The sequence below is a fragment of the Euphorbia lathyris genome, chromosome 1 (genome assembly GCF_963576675.1).
Source record: "Euphorbia lathyris chromosome 1, ddEupLath1.1, whole genome shotgun sequence".
Taxonomy (NCBI): Eukaryota; Viridiplantae; Streptophyta; class Magnoliopsida; order Malpighiales; family Euphorbiaceae; genus Euphorbia; species Euphorbia lathyris.
The window spans coordinates 29608031-29620148 of record NC_088910.1 but is presented as its reverse complement, the minus strand read 5'-3'; positions in this window follow the sequence as shown (position 1 = coordinate 29620148).

Here is a 12118-nt window from a genome sequence, read left to right as displayed (position 1 = left end):
AACAAACACATTAGTAGAATTAAATCAAAGCATTTAAACTTAGTGTGTTTAGAATATGTATATATATTATACTTAACCAATTTTGTCAAATCAAAATTATGTGGAAAGGTGTTTCAACAAACTCCCCCATTTTGATGTTGGCAAAACTATTCAGCAAGGAACTCAGTATGAGCTCCCCCATGATAGTTGACCTAATATACTTTAGCAAACTCCCCCGTAAGGGTTGAGCTACTGACTTAGTTTTACTTAAAACATTTAAGGATTTAAATGAGTAAGTCTAAGGTCAGTTTTTAGGTATAGGTCAGCTATATCACATATTCTATTTACTCAGTGTTAAGCGGAAGTTTTAGACATATAGAGCGCGCTGAGTAATTTGTTGTTCAATGAGTTCTTATCAGAATGTTGCATGAGTACATAGGTTAATGTCAAACATGTTATCAGCATATCATTTAGTCAATAAATATTATATAAATGAAGATACATAATAACTCAGTACTTAATAGTATATATCATAACTCAGTATTGGAATAAGAAAAATAAGTATGGTATATATTGAAAGAAGTCAGCAAGTACATAGTAAAATAAATAAACTAGACAAATAGATTACACTGATATGGCCTAAGTTATGCTAGCCTATCTATTTCTTCTTCTTGCCCTGTGACTGACTTCGCTCGTACTGACGTCGCTCATGTTGAGCTCTAGCAGCTTGCGCTTTCTCCCCCGTTTTGTCAACTTCAGGGAGCTTGAACGCATCGGTTAAGACAGCATGAGAAAGTTCTTGGGAAAGCTCTTTTAGTTTGTCAGCACTTTCATTGACGCCATCAAAGATGGCAACTCCATCAGCTGATACTTCGACTGGTACGTGAAGATCAGCAGCACTGAGCATATTTACACTGAAAGCTTGAGCTTTTGCTTGCCAGATGAGAGCTTCAGAGAGGCCAGCAAAGACTTGGTGGAAAGTTTTCAAGAGAGCTGAGTCATAATGATGACGCTGGATATTATTATGACGGATGTGATTGAAGGATTGCTGTGCGAGAGACAACAACTCATTATGCTTCAAAGCGTCAGTATCCATCTCTTGCTTATTGAGGTTAAGTAGCCTGATGGCCTCACCGATTTGCTCGACTGAGCACTGACTATAGGACACCATTTGCTCATTTGTCTTAAGTTGCTCAGTATGAAGCTGAGCAAAAAGCATCTTGAGTTCTGAGGAAGTGGCGTAGTCAGTGTTCACAGCAGACAACTTCTGAACTTGCTGATGGAGAGAGTTCAGATGTTGAATTGTTGACAGCTGTATCTCTTCCAACTTGGCAAGTGAATCCTGCTTAGCTTGCTGGGCTTGGAATGACAAGACGACATTCAGCAGATCCTTGAGTCCTTTGACTTCGTTGGGAAGTAGAGTGACCTGGGAGAGCTGAGTTGTCTCGGGAATTGAAGATCCAGCAGCAGGCGAAGTGGAATGTTAAAGATCGTGGATGAGTGCTTGCACTGAGTCAATGAGCTTTTTTCCGGACTCAGTGGCATCCCGATGTACATCAGTATGACCAGAAGAAAGTGGAGTGAAAGGAGTACCCTGGTTAGTGACTGGATGAGTTGGCTCAATCTGCACTTGAGTTGAAGGAATTGTTGATTGATCAGCAGAGAGGTTGTTGATGGAAGACATAACGCGAACAATGTCTGTGCTGACAGCAGAAAGATGGGGAGTCAGCACCATGCTTGAGGAGATAGCATGGACAGTGGTTGGTTCAACGTGACTTGTTGAAGTGGTTGAAGTGGTATGGTCGGCATGTTCCTGTTGAGAAGAAACAGAGGCTTGTTTTTCCAACGGCGTTGTAGTAGAGGAAGTTGATGGCCGTTTGAAAAACTTTAGTTGAACAGTAGAAGGGTCCTTTGTTGTCTTAGATAGGACAAGTTCAGGAATAGATGGTGATTGCACAGGAAGTTCACTGACCATCACCTCACTGGCCTTAACCAGCTTTCGCCTTCTACGTGGTGGAGTGGTATGATGAGTAGGTTCTTCTGATTGAGTAGGAGTAGGTTCCTTTTCCTCAGTATGGGTCTGGTCAGCTTGATCAACTTGCTCAACTTGTTCAACTCCAGCAGCTAACTCAGTGTCAGTTTGCACATTTCCACCAGCTAACCCAGTGTTAGCATCCTCAGCTTCAATTTCGCTGGCAGTTTCTTCTGAATCCTCAGCGTCATCCTGACCGCTGGTTTCTTCTTCTTCCTCTTCCTCCTCAGAACTATCTCCGTCAAGTTCTTCCTCAACTTGGGAGATGAAGTGGTCATCTAACTGGACCTCAGTTTCCGTAGCATCAGTACCTTGGCATTGAGTGAAATGAGAATCATCCGGTACAATGAAGTTGGTCGGTATAACGTCCAGAGGTGCCAGTGTTGAAGTCTTTTGCTTCTTCTGAGGTAGTTCAGCAGCTTCCTCAGTTCCAGGCTCATCTTGCCTGGTTCTCTTTTCAGCTGACTTTCCAGCTGACCTCTGCCTCTTTGCAGGAGACTCAACATTTGGTGACTCAGTAGATTTTCTCTTGCGAGAAGCTGGAGCCTTAGTTCTTCTCCCTTTCTTAGGCTCAGCAACAGTTTCCTCAGTTTGGCCAGCTTGGCCAGCAGCAGCAGCAGCAGCTTCTCCTTTCTTCAAGGGTTGCCCAAATTTCAGTGCCCTCAGCGAGGCAGCTGTGATCTCAGTTCCTTTGAAGGATTCCTCGCCTTCGAGATCAATCTTGTGGTCAAGAAGAATTCGAGTTATGAGTGAACCAAGCCTCAGCGTACCCGTGCTGCGTAGGAACCCAGCAACTAAGAAGACCGACATGTTGATGGGGGTACGTCAGCATGTGCCATATGAAGCACTGTTCAAAGTTTGTTGCTGATGTAGTGCAGTTGATCTTTGGGTAAATAAAATAGCTCAGCAGGTAGTGAGCCATCTTCTGGTGCTGTCCCATTGAAGATGCTGAGATCTCTCCTGAGTGACCCTCAGGTTTGCAGAAGGTATGGACGTAGTTGGTTTTGTCCTGATCTCCTGACTTCCTCAGCCTTACTCCATCAGTTTTGAGCTGGAGGAGATTTCCTATGTACAGAGGGTTGATGAAGATGGTTTTTCCTCTTACTTCAGTGCTTAGGTAGTCGGTGGAGTCACTGGCAACCTTGAGGTTGTGGTAAAACTCCCTTACCAGGTCAGGATATGTCTCATCTCTGACCGAGAACAACCCAGTCCATTCGTTCTTGGAGATCCATTTGGAAAATGGTTGTTCATGTTGTACGAAATGCTCAGAGACCCATCTGGAGGGCTCAACCTTCCATTCGCGGACATTTTCGAAGACCTTGGAGTAGGTCCTGATCTTAACAGCTTTCCCTTTTCCAGAAGTTTGGCCAGTTTTACCCTTGCTCGGTGTACAGGGGTTTTGTGAAGGTTCATCGGAGCTGGACTTTTGGTGGCCGGCACCGGAGACGTTGAAAGATAACTTAGTCATTCTTCGAAGATGGAGGAATTTGAGAGAAAAGAAGTTCTAAGTGATTTCTTTGCCTTAAGAATTGATTAAGCGTAAAGAGTAAAAGATGGGGAAATACCCATAATTTATAGACGAAATGAACGGTGTGGATCTTAATCGAATCCATGTGTCAGTTTTGCCTTGGGATCATGTACCGACAACGATCCTGGCATTTATGACACATTACGGCGAATACGTCATCCTAGGCTATACGCGTGCTTTGCATTTATTCTAACGGATTAATCACTCAGTATTTAGAATGTCAAGCGTTTGATATTCTGAGTGGTCAGTGCAGTATTTAAGGATGATTTTAAGTTCAAGTTCTAAACTAAGTTTCTCAGCGTGCAAGTTTACTCAGTATTGTATATTCAGTCAGTTTCAATGAGTTACTCAGCAAACAATAAATCATTCAGCATGTAATTCACTCAGAATTCATATTCATTTAGCACAGGAATTTACTGAAGAGGATTAAACATACAAATTGCTTCTCTCAGTATGCTGAACTGCTCACGGGCCAGTGGCTTCGTGAAGATATCCGCAAGCTGTTCGTCCGTTGGGACAAAGGTCAGCTTGATCTCACCCTTGAGTACATGGTCTCTAATGAAGTGATGTCTGATGCTGACATGCTTCATTCTGCTGTGTTGAATTGGGTTCTTGGAAAGATCAATTGCACTTTTATTGTCACATTTGACTTCAATTGTCTTCGTTTGAACACCATAATCTTCAAGTTGTTGCTTGATCCATAGGATTTGAGCAACACAATGACCAGCAGCGATGTACTCAGCTTCAGTGGTGGACAAGGCTACTGACGCCTGCTTTTTGCTGAACCAGGATACAAGACAGCTTCCTAGGGGGGGGGTTAGGAACTATTTAAACTTTTTGCAATTTAGGCAGACTTCTTTTTTTTTTTTAAGTTTGAACAGCGGCGCTGAGTAAACAGTAAGGTACTGGCTTAGTCAACAGGTGACTAGGTTAGTTTCTTAGCTTGAGTCAGGAGATAGCACTTAGAGTCTATTCCTGAGCTCAGACGTTCAACGCGCACAACTCAACTTGACCTCTTTACTTGGTCAGTTTTGATTATTTAAAGCAAGCAATATAAATAAGGAGTTAAGGTAAGAAATACTTCACTCAACAGATTTATCCAGGTTCGGCTTCTTCTAAGCCTACGTCCTGTCCCCGGAACACGTTCCGAGATTTCAAATGCTCTACTGAGCTCTTTAAAGGTAGAGCCTCAAACCTTTTACAACATCAACAATTGAGTATGACAAGAGTACATTCCTCTATACTTCTACTCAATCCTAATCTCTCCGCTGAGTACTTAAAACCGAGTACTCAGCCTCTCCTTTCTATCTCTAGAAATGATAAGTGTTTTGTCCTAATACAAAGATGTGCTAAGACACTTTAGACGATTTATAATCACTCTAGACTTTTACACAGATATGAGAAATGTAGTGTAAGAATTTTTGCTTTGCTTCTTGCTTGCAGAACTTGTAGAGATTTGGTCAGCGTAATGGCTTGATCAAGTTCTGTGTGTTGTGAAGCTTGTGATGGCACTATTTATAGAGATGTCTGGGCGTCGGTCATTTCGAATTTCGAAATAACCGTTGGAGGGAAACGGCTATGTGTCGTTGTCATCCTGACTTGCTCAGAGCTGTCGGCCAATCACAATCGTGTATCTTCTGTCCTCGGTCAGCTCAACAGATGGTCTCTCCTTTTATGGTAAAGTCAACTGGACAGTATACTGTGTCGTCTGAACTTTGCCAAAAGAGGAAACACTTTGTCTGGAAGTTTTCCTTTGCCAGCTGCTGTCTTGTACGCTTTGTCGAGATGACTCAGCAGCTTCATTGTGAAGTTGTTCCCGAAGGTCTTCTAGATCCTTCCGTTTGCTGAGTTGCGTTTTTGTTCAAAAACGGCAACGTCTTGACATACGCGGACCGAGTGTACTGAGTTGTTTGATTTGGGCCTTGGCTTCCGTATTGGGCTTGGGCCTTTCGATTCTTATGTCTTATAGTATTTTAACTCAACATTGAACAAACACATTAGTAGAATTAAATCAAAGCATTTAAACTTAGTGTGTTTAGAATATGTATATATATTATACTTAACCAATTTTGTCAAATCAAAATTACGTGGAAAGGTGTTTCAACAAGATGGAGTATATAAGCTCCTTATTTTGTAGTGATCTCTAACTTTTGATGAATTAAAACATAGTCTCCATTGGAGCCAAGGTTCTTCCTTGTTGGGTTCATTTAACCTTCATGTTTTAGCTTGAGAAGTTAGTAATCTTTGAGTGTTTACGATTAAAACTCTCAACCCGACTTCAATCTACATCAGGATATAAACGGGGCGGGGTGGGGAATGAATTTCTTATCCCCTTCCCCACGAGTTAAACATGAACATATTTGTCTTCATCACCATTTATAAATGTTCAAAAGAACTTTTTCTTCATTTTCTATTCTTCGTTCCCAATGAGGAATCGCCATTTTTGTTTTAAAAAAATTAGTATATACTAAAACTTCTAAGAAATACCAAAAATCAATAATCATTATAACAATAAAATTGTTTTTATGACATTGGCATTAAAGTATGATGGGTTAGGACGAATAGAGAGAAATAGAAAAAATACCCCATTTAGTCCCTATCTAATATTTTATTTATCCCATTAATTTTTTTGAAAGATAGATCTATCTAATTTAATTTAAAAGTTATAAATTATAATATTTAAAGTATAAATTTAATTATCACATGGAATAATTGTGGATCCATCGGAGATTAACAGGATGGGTCCGGGGATCCCCGTGTGGTAGGGATACCATTCCCCAACCCGCCCCATCCTTGCTATGAATGACAAAAGTATATCCATCCTCGTCCTATGAGGATTGTATTGGTGATTTTCCGTTCCCATCGGGACGGGTCATTAATGGCGACGGGAAATCTTCTTTCCATTTTTATCCCTAATTTAAAAACAGTTTTTAATACATTTAATGTGAAAAAAAAAATTAAAAAAAAAACTGTAATTCAAATTGATAATATGACATGTGATAAATGAAATGCAAGACAAATAATGTAATAGAAAATTGGAGATAAGATAAGATATTGTCTTCTCCAATTTTAATCCATTTTCTATCCTTTCTTTTACGTAAATTCGAATCAAGGTTTGAGGGAGGACACACAATCATATGATTTTATAACGTTTGAATTGACGAGCGCACACATTGATTTCATTTGGTAAAAAATGCTGACGACACATATGATGACATGCTGAAGTAAGCAACTCCTCAAACTGTTACCGAGGGCAAAAATATATGCTGACGTGTCAGACTTACATTTGTTTTAACAGTTTCGACACCGTCCTCTTTATGGACCCCACACCACGGGAGCATCTCAATTTACAGGTCCCCTGTTTCTTTCACAAGTTTAAATGGTGCCTTCCATATTCGTATTATCCACAAAGCGCGTGGATCACACTCACCTTTCCATATCATTTCTTCTCGCATCATATTCAACCGTATACACGCGGTTTCATCATCATCGATACATGTGCATTTACTCAATTTTACTGTTTGGATTTTTTTTTATAAAATAATTGAATCTAAATATTTGGCAGTTTTTCATAATATGTATGTAGGTTTGTAAATGGAATTATTCATTCTGAGGGGATTCGCCCAAAAACGATAAATTCTCATTTTTGGTAAATTTTAATTATAATGGGAATAATTGGAATCCGTCGGGATTAATAGAACGTATCAGAGATCTCCCACGGGGCGGGGATACCATTCCTCATCCCCGTCCCATTCCTATCACGGAGGATAAAATTATCCACATCCCCGTTTCACGGAGATTCTTATCGGTAGAGCTGTAATCGAGCCGAGCCGAGCCGAGCTTTGGCATGTTCAAGCTCGGTTCGCTATAAAATTAACGAGCTCAAGCACGAGCCGAGCTTGCTATAAAATTAACGAGTCGAGCCCGAGTCGAGCTTTGGCTTGCTCAACGAGCTTGAGCCGAGCTTCGATCTTGTTTCGAGCCCAAAATTCTCTTTTGGACTTGGTTCATTAAGAAAATTATCTAACCATAAATTGTTTGTGAGTAAATTGTTAATTATATTTGTGAAGTTTGCTCGCAAATAACTCTTTAATTGTGTACATAAACAAGCTCACAAGCAAAGTTCGTGAATAAATAAACAAGATGCTTATAAATAGTTCGTCTATTACTCATTTATTATGTTTGTGAACCAACTCATCTAATAGCAAATGAAATAATATTAAGTTTACATATTTGTGAACTAACACAAAACTATATAGTTTTATACAAAACTAAAATTTGTTCATAAATGTTCTAATCGAGCCTGCTCGTGAGCTTTCGAGCCGAGCTTTGGCCTGCTCAAGCTTGGCTCGTTTACGAACCGAGCCAGTAAATCGTGTTCACGAGCGGCTCGTTTACAAATCGAGCCGAGTCGAGCCGAGCTTTTATCGAGCCGATCACCGATCCGCTCATGAGCGGCTTTGTTCATTTACAGCCCTACTTATCGGTGACTCCTCATTTCTATCGGGACAGGTCACCGATAGGAACGGAAAATCTCCGCCCAGTGGCGGATCCAGGATTTGAGGGAGGGGAGTAAACAAAATTTAGACAAAAAATGCAAAATTGTTCAATTTTTAGTAACAAAAAATGCAAAATCGTTCAATTATCATGCATTATTTTCATGATTTTTTGATAAAAAAACATAAATTTTAATGTTTCCGACTCGAGTAACAATTCAATCAAGCAACCTGAGTCACATAGTCATATTTCAGTAAACAGAGAGAGTATAAAATCCAATAAATTAAAGTACACAAAGTTTGTTTGAGGGACAACATCAAACGTAGCAATCAATAAATAAGTTGTTTGCTTGGATGGAGCTTCCATTATTTAATCTTCAAAAACCTCCATCGAATCAACAGTTTACGGAGAAATTGCAGTCAAAGAAATTCTCACAAATTCGAATTGAAAAGACATAGTAGAGGAAACTCATAGAATCGCCTAAAAAATCTCTAAACTAATTGGGAACATAAAACCTGATATGCAATAGAGGAAATTGCTATTGCTTGCTAGAGGAGAGGAGAGGCATCGCTTGCTGGAGGAGAGGAGGAGAGGGGCGTCTACTGCGTCATCGTCGAGTCGAGAAGAAGAATCCGTCCCTGCTATGTGTCTGCTGCTTTTGTTTATAAATTAAAAAGCCTAAACCAAAACGACGTCGTTTTGGATTTTTTTTTTCTTTTTTTTTTACGGATGAAAGGGGAGCAAATGCGCCCTTTGACCCCCTAAATCCGCCCATCCTTAATTAGAATGTCTATGAGAATTCTTTCCTGACTATATAACAAGCACATCTATCAAAGTAATATCAGAAAACATCATTCATCCTTCTAAAAAAACATTAAACATCACCCTTAAAGGCTTGATTGGATGAAGGGTATGGAAAGGTATGGAAAGGTAGGGAAAGATAAGGAATAGTAATTTCTAACCCTTCCAAACCCACCAAATTGGAGGGTTGAAAATTGGATGGAATTTTTTAAAAAGAAACCCTTCAAAACCCCTCCAAACCCTTACTCTTCTAATTTTTATGTGTTCCAAACATTGGTTTGTAGAAACCATTACTAACCCTTCCCCCTCCCAAACAAGGGTTTCTATCAACCCTTACTAACCCTTCCTTTATTAACCTCTCTAAACCCTCCATCCAATCAAGCCCTAAAAAACCGTCTTCTTAAGATTTTAATATTCACATTAAAATTTTCATTCTCGAATCCATGAAGCGATGAATCTTACTTTAATAAAATTTGTTGAAGCAAGTCCAATTACAAATCATTTTCCTTTTTAGATAATTATTTGAAATATAATTTCATCTACAAGAAAATTAGTACGTCATGCTTATATTGGTTAAAAGTACAATTTGACCATTGTAATCCATTAAATGTCTTCAACTAGTTTATATATTTTGATTTGAATTCCTTGTCTTTGTATTCATAATTTTCATTTAATTAAGTTTTTTTTAAGAATTCATTTAATTAAGTTCTTCATTGATATTTCGAGTATTATATTTCTGACCCTGCATTATAGATCTATTAATTTCAGTTTTTGATATAAAATCATTCAGTCCAAATTAACTACAATATATTAAAAAAATTAGAAAAAAATAAAAAATATATAAAAAATAACAATGTTATCAAATTTGTTCAAATTAATCATCATTTCGTTAATTTTTTAATAAATAATTTTTATTTGGACTTTAATGTACAATAATATAAAATTAAAGGATTTTCATATAAAGAAATTAATTTAAGGGGGTGATAGATATATTTACCTATAATATTTATATCAAATTAACTTGATATTAATTATTTAGATTGATATTGAGGTGAATAATTAAAATTTACTAATCTTGTAAGGCTCTGTTCTTTTTTACCGAAAAAAAAAGAATTGAACTCAATTGAATTCTACTAAAACAATAATATAATCCCTTAAAAATAGCAATAATTAAAATAAAAAACTTATAAAAATAATAATGGTTCTACTAATAATAATAAAAGTAATTATAAAAAATAATTATAATTATAATAAGTAATGATAAATTATTGAACTGAACCGATTGATACTGAAATTAAATAACAAAGAACATGGACTAATACATGCTTCAGTTTATTATTAATCTTGTATATAACTCGTTTTCTAATTATTTCATTTCCTCCTTTGATTTCAACCCATCAATTAACAAAAAAAAAAAAAAAAGACATGTTTACTGGTGTGATGAAACTATCGGAGAATTACTAGGGGTTCTGGACTTCCATGCCAAATAGAGAACATTCAATACACATTTTAGCATGTGGAGTGTGGACTCACATATTTCTACCATTATATTTTTTCAGATAAGGTATAAAAATACGTCTAACGTTTACCGCGAGGAGCAATTTTACCCATAACGTCTAAAATTGTGCAATTTTACCTCTAAAGTTGGCAAGATGGCTAAATTTTATATATTATTATAAAACACGGATTTTGTTTCTTATTCTCCACCAAATTGCAATTCAGTTAGTTCTAAAAAAAGATCTTATATTTTTTTTATGTTTTAATAATAGAACTGAAGATTAATATTTATAAATTCGGTGAAATATTTAATTTTTTTTTTGTCGAACTCATACAAATGATTGTATATTTTTTTCACGTTTAATCATATGCTTGTGATCTGTTACTAATAAGTGATAAAATGGTGCAAATGTGAAGTGTAGATGACAAGATTCATGACCGAGAAGGTAGTTTCATGAATTATTTCTTAAATTGACCAATTAGGGGCAAAATTGCTCTTGACCGCCAATGTTTGGGGTAAAATTGCACCGCTTTAAACATTAGAGGTAAAATTGCTCCTGACTATAAATATTAGAGGTATATTTGCATATTATCCCTATTTTTTTTTAAGTGGCGTCACAATATACATTCAAAATGTAATTTGGTGGTCATCCATATGACATGGAAGACTTGGTCCCTAATATAAAAACTCGATACTAACAATTTTTTAATCCAAACTAATTAATCAATTACAGTTGGTTTGCGATGGGAATTTTTTTGAGAAGGGACTCTTAAGGTGGAATTCATTGCAATAAGATAGAAAGGAGTTAAATGAGGGGCCAGAAACTGTGATCTCACTCTGACATTTAAATTAACAGAGTTTGAAAGGATGAAGAGAAGGAATAAGAGAATTTTAAGGTTTTGTGATGAGACAACTTAGCTTTGTAATCATCTTGTTCAATTTATAAGATATTTAGAGACAATTTCAGAAGATGTCGGTTTATATGCCCTAACTGACGCTACACACATGAGTAAAGATGTGAAAAGGAGTATATCCTTTGATATGACCAATGAGATTTGATATGTACCAACTGTAAACCGTAAATCTCAGAATGACAGTGGTTTGAAATTAGTGTGTGTTTCCATACCATCAATGTATCAAAGTTCTTTAGAGCTTTGATCCAAGAATGCCAACACAATGGTTTAGATAGCCGAATGATCTTTTATGAGGTCTGAAGTCTGGTACATGCCGAAGAGGAAGTTGACTAATGAACTAAGTGTCATTTCGACTTCTTATCAGATACGAATGGAACATCCAACGCATGGTTCCTATTTTTTCTAGGTTCCGAGCGTCAACCCTAGCTCTCACCATAGCACTTTTCATCCATTGATTCACCTCCTCGCTCATGATGTTGTACATATCTTCTTTCTCTATTGATACTTGTAATTTTGTACGGATTTTAGGGGGGTTTTTATGCGGCGAACGTCAGCCTTTATAAGATCTTCATCCAATAGAGTTTCTTTAGTGTGAACGTCAACCACATAGAGACCTTGGCTCGACGAAGTTTCTTTGAAGTGCATGTTTCAGTCGGGTGGAGCGCACTTCCTTTGATGATTCTTTCCAACTGATTTCGTTTAAAGGTATTGAAGGAGATTTAGAGGGATTTTATTGGCATTTTATGTTTCAGCCGCTCAGAGCTGGAGTTAAAGGCGGCTCCATCTTGCAATGTGGCCCTACCTCATATCATTCATGCTTTATAGGACCATGTCTACTCTGTAGACCAATATTTTAGTGAGACCATCAA